Here is a 14,814-nt window from a genome sequence, read left to right as displayed (position 1 = left end):
CCCATCTCTTCACGAGCCTTTTCCTCAGCTGCCAGAAAAGATTCTGCTCGTCCTTGTCCCCATGCGAACTAAAAATGATCTCAGCCATGACTGAGAAGTGTAAGAATTATTCTAGCAAGTGAAATGAAAGCCACATATTTTGACTCAGTTTTAGGTAATGTAAAACTACTGCCATCAACTACAAAAACCCTTATAGTAGGGGTGTCGAACTCAATCAGAGAAGGGGCCAAAATCTAAAATCCAGCCTAAATCGCGGGCCGAATGGTTTACTGAACAGTCATAAACTGACAATGTCATAAACTGACAGCGGAGTGCAGTGATGACAGCGCGGTGCGGGCCACATTGCAAGGCCTGGCGGGCTGGATTTGGCCCGCGGGCCTTGTGTTTGACACATGTGCCTTATAGGGTCTAGAAAGCCTGCCCGATTTTCCTCAAGTCCCAGTGTCTCTGGGTAGTAACTTGCTGAAATGTTTGTTGTATGTAGTCTCTCTCTTTCTTCCTCTGGCTATGAGGGGGGACTGGAAGGGGGTGCTGGACATTTATACAGGAAATAGGAAGGGAAAAGGCAGAGAGACCTCACATATTGATAGCACCACAATTTCCCACACCTGCTAAAGTAATATTGTTACTATATTTCCTACACACAGAATACCTGGTAAGATTAGAGAAATTTCTGTAATAATCTTGAATTTAAAAATGTTATAGTAATTCATGTACATTGTAGCAAATGTGGCATATGCCTTTTAATTTAGATATGCATGTTCATACTTTATAAAGAATTAAATTAAAATTTTTTTTTATTGATATTTAGGGGGAGAGGGGGAGAGAGAGAGGGAAAGAGAGAGAGAGAGAAATGTGAGAGCTTGGGATCGGGCCCACACCCCAGGCATGTGAAATCGAACTGGCAACCTTTTGGTGAATGGGTCGACTCCCAATCAACTGAGCCACACTGGCCAGGACAGTAATTAAGTTTTTATATATAAAAAATGCCTCATCTTTGTGCTTTCCCTTCATGTGTGAAGTCTATAGAAAGAAGCTTAAAGTGAATACTGTGTCCTAATGTCATAGAAATACAGCTGAAGCTTAAAAGGATCATTGGATTAACAAAGATCAACCATGGTATTTTTTCTGAGTCCTATAGCTTCCTCCCCTCTCCTCCCCTACTCTCCTCTCCTCTCCTCTTCTTAATCCTCTACATCTCAGGAAAAGCAATTTCAAAATGTAAATTGGTGCAATGTTTCTGTTAAATTCAGAAGCCATGAGAATACGTGGACAGCGTTTTCATGAGAAGTTCTGCATAAAATTTGGATCAAAAGTTCAAAACCCAAAACCATAGTTTTGGATTTCCCCGAGGGCCACGCATTTTTACATGCCATGCAGGAAAGACCCAACACACATACTGTGTTTCCCCGAAAATAAGACCTACTTACAGGTTTCCTTCTGAGTGAAATATAAGGCATCCCCCGAAAATAAGCCCCCCCCCCAGGCTAAACAGGAGAGATTTGGTCCACTGATTCTGAAAGAAATGGAGTCACAAGAAATTCACCAGGAAATTCAGGAATTGGATTGTTATGATGATGTTCCAGAAGATGATGACATGATTGTCATTGAATAAATGAGTAAATTCTTGATACTGTAGGATTCACAGTTTGTCTGGTTTGTGTTGACAACTACCTTACTACCGTACCGTATACAGGTAATAAATTTCCTTTATTTTCATTTAACAATAAATGTGTACTGTATTCTATTTCATGGAAAAATAAGACATCCCCTGAAAATAAAACCTAGCACATCTTTGGGAGCAAAAATTAATATAAGACACTGTCTTATTTTCGGGGAATCAGGGTACGTGGAAGGGAAATAGAAGTTTCTCTGCCAATAGGGGCCAGACTCTTGTGGTTTTCAGTTTAAAAAACTAAATTGTGCAATTTGTACACATGAAATTTAAAAAAAAAAAAATCACCAGTGTTTTCAGCTCAGGTTCATGTTCCCTGTGGCCAACCAATCTCACGAAGTTACATAATCTGACAGCTTCCCCGGCTTTACCAGCCCTTTCTCTGAAGAGCCGAAAATTATCGGACATCAAGTTTCCTACACTCACTCACTCACGCTAATTGGAATTAAAACGTTAGTGCTTCTTCCTTTATATATTTGACCATGACTGGTTTTCTTTCTCAACAGGTAGCTCATTGTTTTATGTACCAATTATAATGCTCAATTCTTTGACAATTTTGAGAGGGCTTAATAATTCTTAAATACTAGATCTTTAACAAACCAATTTTCTAAGTTAAACAAATTCCATTACCTTCAGTCTTATAGAGTCTTATCAGGCTCTTTAACATTATTATCAGGTTTTTTTCTTTTTCTATAAAATATTAGCTAAAGTACAATTTATAAACAGTAGCACCAGCCAGTCTGAAAAAAGAGTTGAATGATCCCTTGTTCTTGCCACTTAATATACTCTGTTCTAAATGATTATTTTAAGTGATTTTGGAGGCTTTAGGAAGGCCTCTTTTCAGAAAGATTGCAAGTATCTGGGCAGGATGACTGAATAACCTTAAAATGTTCACAGCCTTTGACCATGTCTAAGAATTATTCTCTCTGTGTGTGTGTTTCGCCTTTGTGTTTTCAGTGCCAAATACAGTGTCTGGCATACTATAGGAATTTAATATATATATTTAAGAATATATTTTATTGATTTTTTTAGAAGAGGAAAGGAGAGAGATAGAAAGTTAGAAATATCAATGATGAGAGAGAAACATCAATCAGCTGCCTCCTGCACAACCCCCACCGGGGATGTGCCCACAACCAAGGTACATGCCCTTGACCGGAATCGAACCTGGGTCCCTTTAGTCCACAGGCTGACGCTCTATCCACTGAGCCAAACTGGTTTCGGCAGGAATTCAATATTTATTTAATTAGTTACTATATTAGGAAAATAATTTGCTCATTCTAAATATTTAGCATTAAGGCAATGAGTAAAATAAATTATTATATAGTTTTACAATAGAATATCACACACCTTTAGAAAATAACATCGGTCAATATTAATTGACCTGAAATGACATTTACAATAAAGTATCAAGTTACAAAAGAACATGATTTAATTTTGTAAAAATAAATTTAAAAATATTTCCAGAATATATTCTATACTACAATATGTATGAGTTATAAGATTCAGCTGTTTTTTTCTTCACTTGTATTTTAAAAAGTTTCTACAAAGGCTGTGTATTAAAATCCTAGAACAAAATAAGAGAATGTTTTATAAAATTCTAGGGTAAGTAAGGAAAAGATTAAAGTTACATAATAATGGAAATTTTATACTACAAATTATAATGCTTTGAGGCTATGTTGAAATAGTATCTATGAGTTTGTTAGTTTTGTTTCTTAATTTGTTGCTTTTTGTTTTATATCCCACATGTGAGTGAATGAGGATTATTCTTAAGAAAATAATAAGAGGTATTTTGTTATAAAAGCAAAGCTTTTCAATGCAGTGCTTTCCTTTTATTAAAACAAAATCTAAAATGTCCAACAGAAAGGTAAAATTAAATACATTAAATGTCAGCTTATTAAATATTTATTAAAATATTTTTATGAACCTTTAATGACAAGTAAAAAAATTAGTGTAAACAATTACATATATTTTTGTTTAAGAAGACCTATGTATATTTTATACATGAATTTAGAATATGAAAATAGATAAGCCAATGTTAAAAGTTTTCATCTAATGCATAAGATTAAATACGATTTTTATTTTTTCCTGTATTTTATATAAATAGCATATGTTATTTTTATAATATAAAACGCCAAAAATTCTTCTTAAAAGAAAGTAATTTTGTGATGTGAGGTTAATAATGAAATTAGTAAAATAATTTTGCTATGAGGATTATTTTGACATTTTGAAGGAAACCCAATGCTTTGAAATCCCTAAGCCTACAATTAAATTTTGTCTTTTAAGTCTTAGAGGATCTTTAGCTTTAGAGGGATTTGGAATCTCTTTTATCTTGAACCTTGATAAACCATAGAAAATTACTTTTAATGAGAAATGTTGGAGTTATTAAATAGTATGTGAGTGGTTTATGTTTTTTAAATAAGAGAGAATTAGCGTTAGCTAGTGTCAGAATTTAAGTAAAAGATAAAACATTCAAGTGATGAATATAGATGATTACTTAAATGATTTTAACATGTGAAAAAAATTCCTGAAGGAACATATTCCTATGCATCTTAAATATTTAATTTAGAAATAATTGACTTTCAAATATTTTGAAAGACCTAACTCCTGTGCATATCATAAATGCATTCATTTTGATATAGAGGAGAAAATTAACTTGTAGCCTTTCATGGCATTTTCTATACGGTAATATCAAATATCTAAACGTTTATTAGTTTCAAATGCCAAATAGTAGCTGGAGTACTTTAAAATTACTTGAAAGGTTAAGTTAGTGCAGGGGAAAGTTTTCCTCTTAAACAGGAGTAAAATTTCCTGTTTGATTCGTGTCACATTCCCGATCACATGTTTTGTTTTTTGCACGTACTTCTCTCTGGCTTTGCTTTAACGGCAATTCAAGGTCACGTCCATGGGCAGCTATTCTGGGTGAGACATCCTACCAGTGAGCCACGCTCTCAGCTGCTAAGTTGTACAATACCTGACCAACAGCAACTCTGAAAAACCCAGATTCACGTCTCCCACGTAACAAGAATTCTGCGGGACTGTGCTTCTGTCACTGGGTCAGTTGCTCAATGAGACTGTCTCTGCAGTTCTCTGGGCTTTCCTGACAGTTGCGAGAGGGCTGCTGCAGCCTTGAGCCCGCGTCTCCTTGGAGAGGGGCAGGGTTTGGTAAAGATGGCATGGAGGCTGACGCAGCAGTCCGTGGCTGTAGCTTTTTCTAGGAAAAGGGTTTTTCCAGAGACCTCCAAAAAACACACTTACTGGCTTCTGGGTCATTGCTACAGCTGGGTTATATGGCCACCCCAGCTTCGAGGAAGGTGGGAACAGGAAATAGAATGGTTATAATTGCTTAGAGCAGTGTTTCCCAACCTTCTCTCATGATGAGAATCACCTGGTGGAGTTGTTAAAACACAGATTCCTGAATCCCAACTAAGAAGTGCTAAACTAGAATTTTTGAGAACATATAGGTAAAATTGCATACCTAACTTAGTGCTCTGTATACAAAATCTGTCTTAGATTGCATACCTAACTTAGTGCTCTGTATACAAAATCTGTCTTAGAGCACTAGTTAAGTATACAATTTTACCTATATGTTCCCAAAAATTCTAGTTTAGCACTTCTTAGTTGGGATTCAGGAATCTGTGTTTTAACAACTCCACCAGGTGATTCTCATCATGAGAGAAGGTTGGGAAACACTGGCTTAGAGCATGGGTTCTTAACAGGAGGGAGGGTGAAGAATGGGGTAGGGATGGGGTGTAGGTGGGGGTGGGGTGGTGCCACTGTCACCCTGGAGGAGGAGAATATTATCTGGGTGGGGGGAAAGGCAGAAGAAAAAATCTTACTCTTTTTATGTATAAAGCACAGCTGTACATGCAATACATAAACAGACACATGGTTTATCTATGGTATTAAAATTTCAAGTGTGCGGTGGTTAGGGAAAAAGCATCTAAAAAGGTTCTTAGAGGTGTGATAATGGAAAAAGAAAAAAGGTTGAGAAATGGTGACCTGGACCAAACAGGATCCTTTTCCTAAGGTTTTGCACATTGTCTTGCAAACAAAATTAGATTCTGTAACTAATGACAGATATTGAGTAGAAAACTAACAATGTCTACTACAGAGAATGTCATAAATTACACTAATGAATGACTCCCTCCCTCTTGTAACAGTGGTCTTTTCTTGTTAAGATTGTGGACTTCTTAAGAGTGAGAACTGTGTCTTATTCCCCTTTGTATGTGAGTACACTTGGCTCTCAATCTAAATATATATTAGATTGAATGGAACAGACTTTGTGTAAGCTATATTTTATAGCTGGACCAATTCCCCTCAATTTGAGCTTATCACCCTACACCAAAGCTTCAGTAGCTTCCAATTTATTATAGACACAAGGCTCAGCTTCTCATTCTCACTCCCTGCCATTTCCTCAGCTGAAGTCTGGGGTCCAGGCACACTGATCAACTTCGATCCCTAAGCACATCTTCGCTCTCAGTCCTCTGCGTTCGTATCTACATTCAGTTCCCTCTCTTGTTACCTTCAAATTTCTTTCCCCTCAAGACTCAGTCCCAGGTCACTCTTAGGTGGTGCCTCTTGCCTGGAAGACCTTTCCTTTCCTCTCCGACATTTCCCAATCCTTCCCTTCACAGCTTCGTTCAAGTCCTGCTTCCTCCCCAAGTTCTTCATGGGGATCCAACCCAGGTACACCTCCATCCTCTTTATATTCTATTGTATCTCTGGCCTGTTGTCACTCTTGGGTCTATCTAGTTAAGTAATTAGATGTACTCAATGTCTTTACTTTTAATTGTCCAACTCAAGGACCTGTATCTTGTCTCCACCATAGGCTAGAATCCAGGTGAGCAGGGAATCCTGTCCAGTGTCCAGTGTCAATGCTGTGCATCTAGGAAGCAATCAATAAAAGCTGGCTTATTAATAGAGTAAATCGATAAATATCAATAGATGAAACGAGAGCCAATAAGTAGTTGAAAATTCTGCTTCCTTTGCAGTTCTAAAACCCAAGGTCTTTGTATTTTCACATAAACATGCCCAGTGTGGTGAGGATTCAGGCACAAAAGAAAACCCAAAAGGCCTGCCTTAAGCGCTAGAAGCTGCCCACCAGTTTTGTTCTGCCTCCCAGTGCCCAGGCCCCTCTGCATGTACAGTTCAGGGCTTTGAAGTTAGCCAGGGATGAGTTATTTGATTTCTCTGTGTCTCAGTCGTTGCATCTGTAACACGGGGATAATATTGATACCCTGTTTCCCCGAAAATAAGACAGTGTCTTATATTAATTTTTGTTCCCAAAGATGCACTAGGTCTTATTTTCAGGGGATGTCTTATTTTTCCATGAAGAAGAATATGGTACACATTTATTGTTAAATGAAAATAAAGGAAATTTATTACCTGTATACGGTACGGTAGTAAGGTAGTTGTCAACACAAACCAGACAAACTGTGAATCCTACAGTATCAAGAATTTACTCATTTATTCAATGACAATCATATCATCATCTTCTGCAACATCATCATAACAATCCAATTCCTGAATTTCCTGGTGAATTTCTTGTGACTCCATTTCTTTCAGAATCAGTGGACCAAATCTCTCATGTTTAGCAATAGCACTGTCTTTAAATGAGTACTTCTTGTCAAGGTAGCCTGCTCGCAGTGCATTTGCAATGCCACTGTCCGCTCCGCCTCCACACAGCAGTGACGTCAGGACTCTGCTTAATGTCACTGGTTGCTAGACGCCAGTCGGGGCAGCCCTAGCGACCAGTTTACAGTAAATTAATTTTCATTCTGAGACAGAGCCTTATTTTGGGGGGAGATGCCTTATATTTCACTCAGAAGGAAACCTGTAAGTAGGTCTTATTTTCGGAGGATGTCTTATTTTCGGGGAAACACGGTAGTTTCTACCATGTGGGATTGTTGTGAGGATAAAATGCTAGCGCCTCCTCCAGGGTCCGGGATCACATAGGCACTGAATAAATGGCGCTGTGGATGGCTTGTCTTCTCAGCCTGATGCTTGGGGGCGGGGGGCAATATTTGCTTCAATGAATTTCCCTCTTAATATCCCCTTGAAGTGAGGAGGTTGCTTAGATGTACTTGATTAAGAAGTATTTCTATCTGCGGAATGAGAGTAGCAGCCACATTTCATAGCATGTTGAGCTGGAGTGAAGCCTCGTGCTTTATGAATGTGGAAGGCATACCCAGAGAAGGTGAGAAGCTTGCTCCTGGTTCCAAAGCCAGGGGCCGATGAATCAAACCCAGATACCCTGACTCCTGATTAGGGTTTCTCCCCACCCCTTGTCTAGGGCTGTCAGATCGAGCAAATAAAACAAAAACCAAAGCCAGAATGCCAGTTAGATTTTGAATTTCTGATAAATGTTTGTTATAAGTCCATTCCATGGCCATTAGTTAAAGAAAAAACAATGATTTAAAAAAGAAAAAACAACAACAACTATTTGAAGAACAGATTAGGGAAAAACAGATATATAGGGGATATCTGATATGTGTTATGCTATGGGCAAGCTGTTTTTTTATAAGCATTGAGAATGTGCCTTGGTACAAAGGGGAAATGGCACTTTGGGGAAGTGAGGTGGTTGATTTTTTAAAAAATTGTTTTATAATAAAAATTTTGAACACATCTAAAAGGCCACATATGCCCATCATCCAAATTTAGCAATTGATATTGCCATATTTATTTCATCTATTTTTTTCTGAAATGTTTTAAAGTAAAGTCCAAACATCATGTCACTTCACTCATACATGTTATGCATCTCTAAAATCAGGAGTATTTTTCTCACACGGTCATGCTGCCATTATCCCACCTAATAAAATTGGCAGTAATCCTTCGGAATCTTCTAATACCCAACCCATAATTATATTTTCCTTATTGTGTCAAAAATATATTTTCATAATTGAATTCAGTATCCAAAGTCCATCCATTATGCCCAGTTGGCGTGGCTCAGTGGTTGAGCTTCAACCTATGAACCCGGAAGTCATGGTTCAATTTCCAATCAGGGCCATGCCCGAGCTGCAGGCTCAAGACCCAGTGGTGGGGTGGGGTGTATGTGCAGGAGGCAGCCAATCAGTGATTCTCTCTCATCATTGATATTTCTATCTCTCTCCCCCTCTCTCTTCCTCTCTGAAATCAATAAAAATATATTTAAAAAAACACACCAAAAAAACAAAGTTTATCTGTTACATAGTTGTTATGTCTCTTAGGTATCTTCAATATTATTTTTAACAGCAAAATGAAGTGAGGAAGAAAACATTGGTTGAAGTCTTGAGAAAGTTTTATTGGGGCCATAGCAAGCTCTTGTATAATTGGTACAAAGACTAAAAGAGGTTTTGAAAACAGCCATGTCATAAATGACTGTTTATGAGCTAATCAATTCTGGTGGTTCTATTGCTTTGTTTATCTATACTAATAAAAGGGTAATATTCTAATTAGACCAGGAGACCTTCTGGGAAACCTTCTGGACGTCCTTCTAAGCAAAGCCAGGAGGCAGAGGTGGTTAGGGGCAATCAGGCCAGAAGGGGAGGGCAGTTGGGGGTGGTCAGGCTGGCGGGAGGGGGGGGGCACAGTTGGGGGCAAGCAGGCCAGCAAGGGTGTAAGCAGGCTGGTGGGGGGTAGTTGGGGATGAGCAGGCCAGCAGGCAGAGTGGGTTAGGGGTGATTAGGCAGGCAGGCAGGTGAGCAGTTAGGAGCCAGTAATCCCGGATTTTGAGAGGGATGTCCGACTCCCAGGGATCGGGCCTAAACCAGCAGTTGGACATCCCCCAAGACTCCCAGATTGGAGAGTGTGCAGGCTGGGCTGAGAGACACCCCCCTGTGCACAAATTTTGTGCACTGGACCATAGTGGAGAGAGATTTTGTTTTGTTTTGTTTGAGCTGATTGTGTTTTTCTGTGTGTGTGTGTGTGTGTGTGTGTGTGTGTGTGTGTGCGCGCGCGCGCCAAAGCTGCTTCACATGTAAAATGAGGATAATAATATAATCATCCTTACTTCCCAGACTGTGAAGGTCAAATGAAAAGCTGTCTGAGAAAGCTGTGTGTAGCTGTAGAACAGTGCTTCTCCAGTCTGACCCTGCTTCTGAGTCATCCCAGGGCTTTACAAATCGTTTCTATGGTTCTCCCCAGACCCACGGAATGAGACTGTCCTCATGAGAGGTGCAGGAAAACATTTCAACAACCTCTCAGGCTCTCGCCGGGAGCCTTATCAGCAGGGGTGGCGGCGGCTGCTGCTGGGTGAGGGCGCTGCTTCCTTTGCCGTCTCCCCGTGGGGAGAGTTTCTCTGAGTGGGGCCTCTTGATTATCCCAGATCAGGACTTGGGTTGGGGGGAGATGATCAGATGCCTTCAGCGGCAGTGATGATGACTCAGACTGGAGAAGACACTGGGATTCAGCCACAAGGATATTACCGCAGAACGAGATAACAGACTTCCATGTGACAGAGAAGGAAGCCCTTTATCTCCCAGGAGCCCAGTGATGCAAAAAGGAGGGGACATAGTTTACCCACTGACAACTGATTCTATGACAGTGAAGTTTTTGGGACCTTATTTTAGAAAAATTCAAGCACTACTCTGCTAGTGCTTGAATGTGTATGTGTGCATACACACACACACACACACACACACACACACACACACACCCTAGGGCCATGCTAGTAAAGCCTCATGGGAAACAGAGCACTGATTAATTCGCTGAGAGGTTTTCAAATTTAACCTTACTAGGTAAACATGTTGGTGACGATAGAGCAGAAGGAAGCGTTCTGAAGGAGTCTGCATGACATATGTGAGTGATACAAGCTACAGGCATAATACACAAGTGATGAGAGGAAGATGGAATGAGGCTAAGGGATGATTTTTTCTGGTGCATTTCACTTCACGGTGGGATTAAGGATTTAAGAAGGTTGGCTAATGCTCATGTCCAGGGTGGCTCCTTTTGGAGTTTCACTATTGTATCTATTTTTTTTTTTTAAGTTTAAATTTATTGAGGTGACATTGGTCAACATGACTACTATTGTATCTTGAAAGTGACTTTGGGTGGGCGTGTACGACTGAGGCTCGGCCAGGGTAACCTAATACATGAAGGTGACTTAGAGAGTTATCTCCCGAGAGTTGTATTTACATGAAGAGGGATGAATCAGAAAGAAGAGGGTTGGTCAGCCATGGAAACAGAAAACAAGCCAGTCTGAGAATCATACTTTGGCCGCGTTTCTCTAGTCATTGGCAGTGGGGAGAGAATCTTGGCGAATGGACTTCTGCATTCTGGTCTCATTCTCAAGACCCTCAGGAGGAAGAGAACCAGTGACCCTTAGGTTAAAGTATGTTCTTGACCATCTGGTACTCAATGACAAAAGGAAAGGAGTTCCCACATCTCCTACCAGTGGCACCCATTTCTATTACACAAGGAATTCCTTCTCTTAGGATCTTAGTCCCACAGGAATTTTTCTAGCATGCTCAGTACGATGCTGTGAGCACAATCCAAATCACTGAAATATTCCCATTATTATTATTTATTTTTTTTTTTTATTTTTTTTTTACTTGAGTGGTGTCTGAAAGAGCCCTGCTGTGAGGAGGACCAGACAGAGTGAGAGAGGGACTTATGGGTCCAAGGACAGACGAGGTGACTAGGGCAGGAAGGAGGCTCTGGACTCGGTCAGGGTCATTTCCTTTGTCAGGGGATGAGCCTGACCCAGGAGAAATGCCTGGGGGGAAACGCCTGGGGCCCTGGAGGTTAGCAGGCATAGGAAGGAGACACGTTCCACTTCTGTGCCCTGACTTTTCCTGTAGACATGTATCAACTAGTCAACAATGTAAATGTAAAAACACTCAGAGACAGCATGTGAGCTCAGATGAGGGAGAAAATAATGCTTCTTGGGAGCTCCTGGGAGGCTGCTTGGAGGAGGTGATACTTGAGCTGGGACACAGAGAACTTTTCCAGGAAGAGTCCGAGCAGGGAAGATCATATTCAGGAGATGAGAACAGCACACGTAAGGCTATTGATTCAGGAAAGGCAGGGAGAGTTTGGGGGCATGTTACATGGTCTGGAGAGATTGCAGCAATGGTTGGGTGGAAATGGGGATGGGGAGAGGAGAAAGGTAATGAAAGATGGCTAGATGGAGTTTTATTTTATTTTTAGTACCTTTTTATTGATTTCAGAGAGGAAGGGAGAGAGAGATAGAAACATCAATAATGAGAGAGAACCATTGATTGGCTGCCCCTTGCATACCCGCTTCCCCGCCCCCACCTCGGGGGCATTGAACCTGCAACCCAGCATGTGCCCTTGACCAGAATCGAACCTGGGACCCTTCAGTCTGCAGGCTCTGTCCACTGAGCCAAACCAGCTAGGGCATGGATGGAGGTTATTTTATACTTGACATGGAGTAAAGGGCCCCAGTGCCCCTTTTCTGGATCATCTCCCACTTGTGCTTTAGCCACAAAAGCCAACTCTCAACCCTCCAGATACATAGACCTTTCCCACGAGCTCAGGTGGGTACCAGCCACTTCCTCTTTCTGAATGAGGCCCTCCACTCCCACTTTTCCTCCTCCGAAACCCATCTCAAATGTCACTCCCCTCCTCCCCGACTGCTCTCAGAGATCCAATCACTGTCCTGAGTGTTCTCCTGGCATTTTACATTTGCCTATGTCTATTTAAATTTTAATTTCTGTGTGTGGGATGAAGCTGAGTGTGAGGCCATTTGTATGCAGAATTGTGCTTTTCCCCCTCTCTAATAGGATTTTGTTCACTAAGCTCCTGGCTAGATGGGACCTTATTATGATGAAGTACAGCCATGCCTTCTGCCTCTACACGGCCATCCTATCACCTCTCCCCATGAAGTCGTTTCTTCTAATAGAGAGAAAGAAAAAAGTGAGGCTCAGAGACATTATTAACCAAGTAAGGGAAGAAAAAATTTAAACCTGTAGGCTCAGTCTAAGCTATATTAACATTTTTTTTATTATCTTCGGTTCCCATTAGACTCTTTCAAAGTAGGTATAGTTTAAAGCCAATTAAATTAGGCAGCTATCCTGACTTTCCCCCCAGACTTCTATAGAATTTGGAACCTAATGCCAATAGAATATTGTGCATGAGCATTGAATTAAACAGTTAAAACAAGGATTTTGCCCTGGAGTCTCCTGGGGCCGCAGGGCTGTGATGAATTTGTCTCTCCCACAGTCCTTAGTCATCCAGGAAGATAATTACGCTTACTGCTATGCATGATATCTGTACTATAATCAATGTGGAAAGAACAGGAATCTATATTCCAAAAGGGGATTTAAAAAACACATGAAAGGCTGTACAAGCTGTGTTTTTAGCTTATTTCTCTTTGTTCTTTTTCTCCCTTAGACAAATTAGGGATATAGTTTTATCGATATAGTTTATGCCATATAGTTTTATCCGTAGAGGGACATGTGTAAGACGAGCTGAGAATCCACAGTGAGCCTGCATTTGCCCACCTTGCCCTGATAACTTTGCCCCTGCCTGGACCAATATTTTTTTGGGGATTCTGGTCACCAGACCAGGGTTATCTGTTTATTTTTCTACACAAATGGGACACTTTACCAAATTTTCCAACTGCTTGCTTTTATTCAGTGGTTAATAATGTCATGGGTACCCTCCTTACTCAATACATACGGCTGAGTTAACTCTGTTTAATGCTGTATGGACTCTACTGGACGGACAGGGCAGAATTAATTTAACTGCTGCCTCTTGGTGGACCTTTCGGTTACCTTCCCCCCCCCCCCCCCCCCCGTTCTTTTTTGGCTGTTATGAATAATGCAGCAAGGAGAATTCTTGCACATATGTCTTGATTACTTGTGTAGGTACAATAGGCCAATGTGTCTAAAGAATTGGATGTTTCCAGGTTAAAAGGTATATGCTTTTAAATGTGAATAGCGCTCTGGCCAGTGTTTCTAAGTGGTTAGAGCATTGGCCAAAGCACCGAAGGGTCGCAGGTTCGATTCTCGGTCAAGGACATGTACCTGGGTTGCAAGTTGGATCCCTGAAAGCAACCAATTGATGTGTCTTTCTCACATTGACATTTCTCTCTCTCTCTCCCCCCTCCCTTCACTCATTCCTCTCTTCCACTCTCTAAATATTAATGAAAGCTGAAACCGGTTTGGCTCAGTGGATAGAGCGGTCGGCCTGCAGACTGAAAGGTCCCAGGTTTGATTCCGGTCAAGGGCATGTACCTTGGTTGCGGGCACATCCCCAGTAGGGGGTGTGCAAGAGGCAGCTGATTGATGTCTCTCTCTCTCATCGATATTTCTAACTCTCTATCCCTCTCTCCTCCCTCTCTGTAAAAAAAAAATCAATAATATATATATTTTTTAAATATCAATGAAAAAAATATCCTCAGGTGAGGATTAACAAAAATAAATAAATAAATTTTTAATAGCTACTGGAAAGGCCATGCCACATGGGCAGGAGGGTAGAAGGGGGTCCATCTTAGTGAAGGCATTAAGGGAGTGCATTATCTGTCAAGAATTTTAAAACAACAGCAACACCAATACGGGTCTGCTTCTTTAAAACATTTCTTTATTGATGAAGGTATTACACATGTGTCCTTATCTCCCCAGTCCCCGTGAACTGGCAGCAATAAAGTCACAGTAGATTCCCAGTGGTGACGTCCAGATCCAGTTTGCAGTTAAAACCCCGTGACACTCCGTACACATTCCTGAGTTTAAACTGTAAGTTAGAAATAAAGAATAATAGCACAATGATGACAGAGCCTATGAAACAGAACTTGATTTCCTTCAATTCTGTTATTCTATGTGACCTTTTTTTTTTTTTTTAAATATATTTTATTGATTTTTCACAGAGAGAAAGAGAGAGGGATAGAGAGTTAGAAACATCGATGAGAGAGAATCATCGATCAGTTGCCTCTTGCACACCCCCTACTGGGGATGTGCCCGCAACCAAGGTATATGCCTTTGCCCGGAATTGAACCCGGGACCTTTCAGTCCGCAGGCCGACGCTTTATCCACTGAGCCAAACTGGTCCCGGCTCTATGTGACCTTTTGGAATTTTGTGTTTAAATGGAAAACGGTGAAGCAGAGTGCAAACTACCATGTGTAATATTATTGATTGATAATGGCAAGTTTTAGTTCATACATGACATATTTTACAGTATTTGAAAAATACTTCTAAAAATT

General features: G+C 40.5%; 1 protein-coding gene across 3 annotated transcripts in view; it reads left to right on the top strand.

Moving 5' to 3' along the window:
* The window catches only part of RHOH (ras homolog family member H), a 45,160-nt gene that overhangs the window by 15,484 nt on the left and 14,862 nt on the right, over positions 1-14,814 (top strand). The window lies entirely within an intron of this gene.

This window comes from Pipistrellus hanaki (genome assembly GCF_964339955.1).
Source record: "Pipistrellus hanaki genome assembly, chromosome: 1".
In the NCBI taxonomy this organism is placed as follows: Eukaryota; Metazoa; Chordata; class Mammalia; order Chiroptera; family Vespertilionidae; genus Pipistrellus; species Pipistrellus hanaki.
The sequence above is the reverse complement of the archived record's forward strand: the minus strand, read 5'-3'. Positions and strand labels throughout refer to the sequence as shown.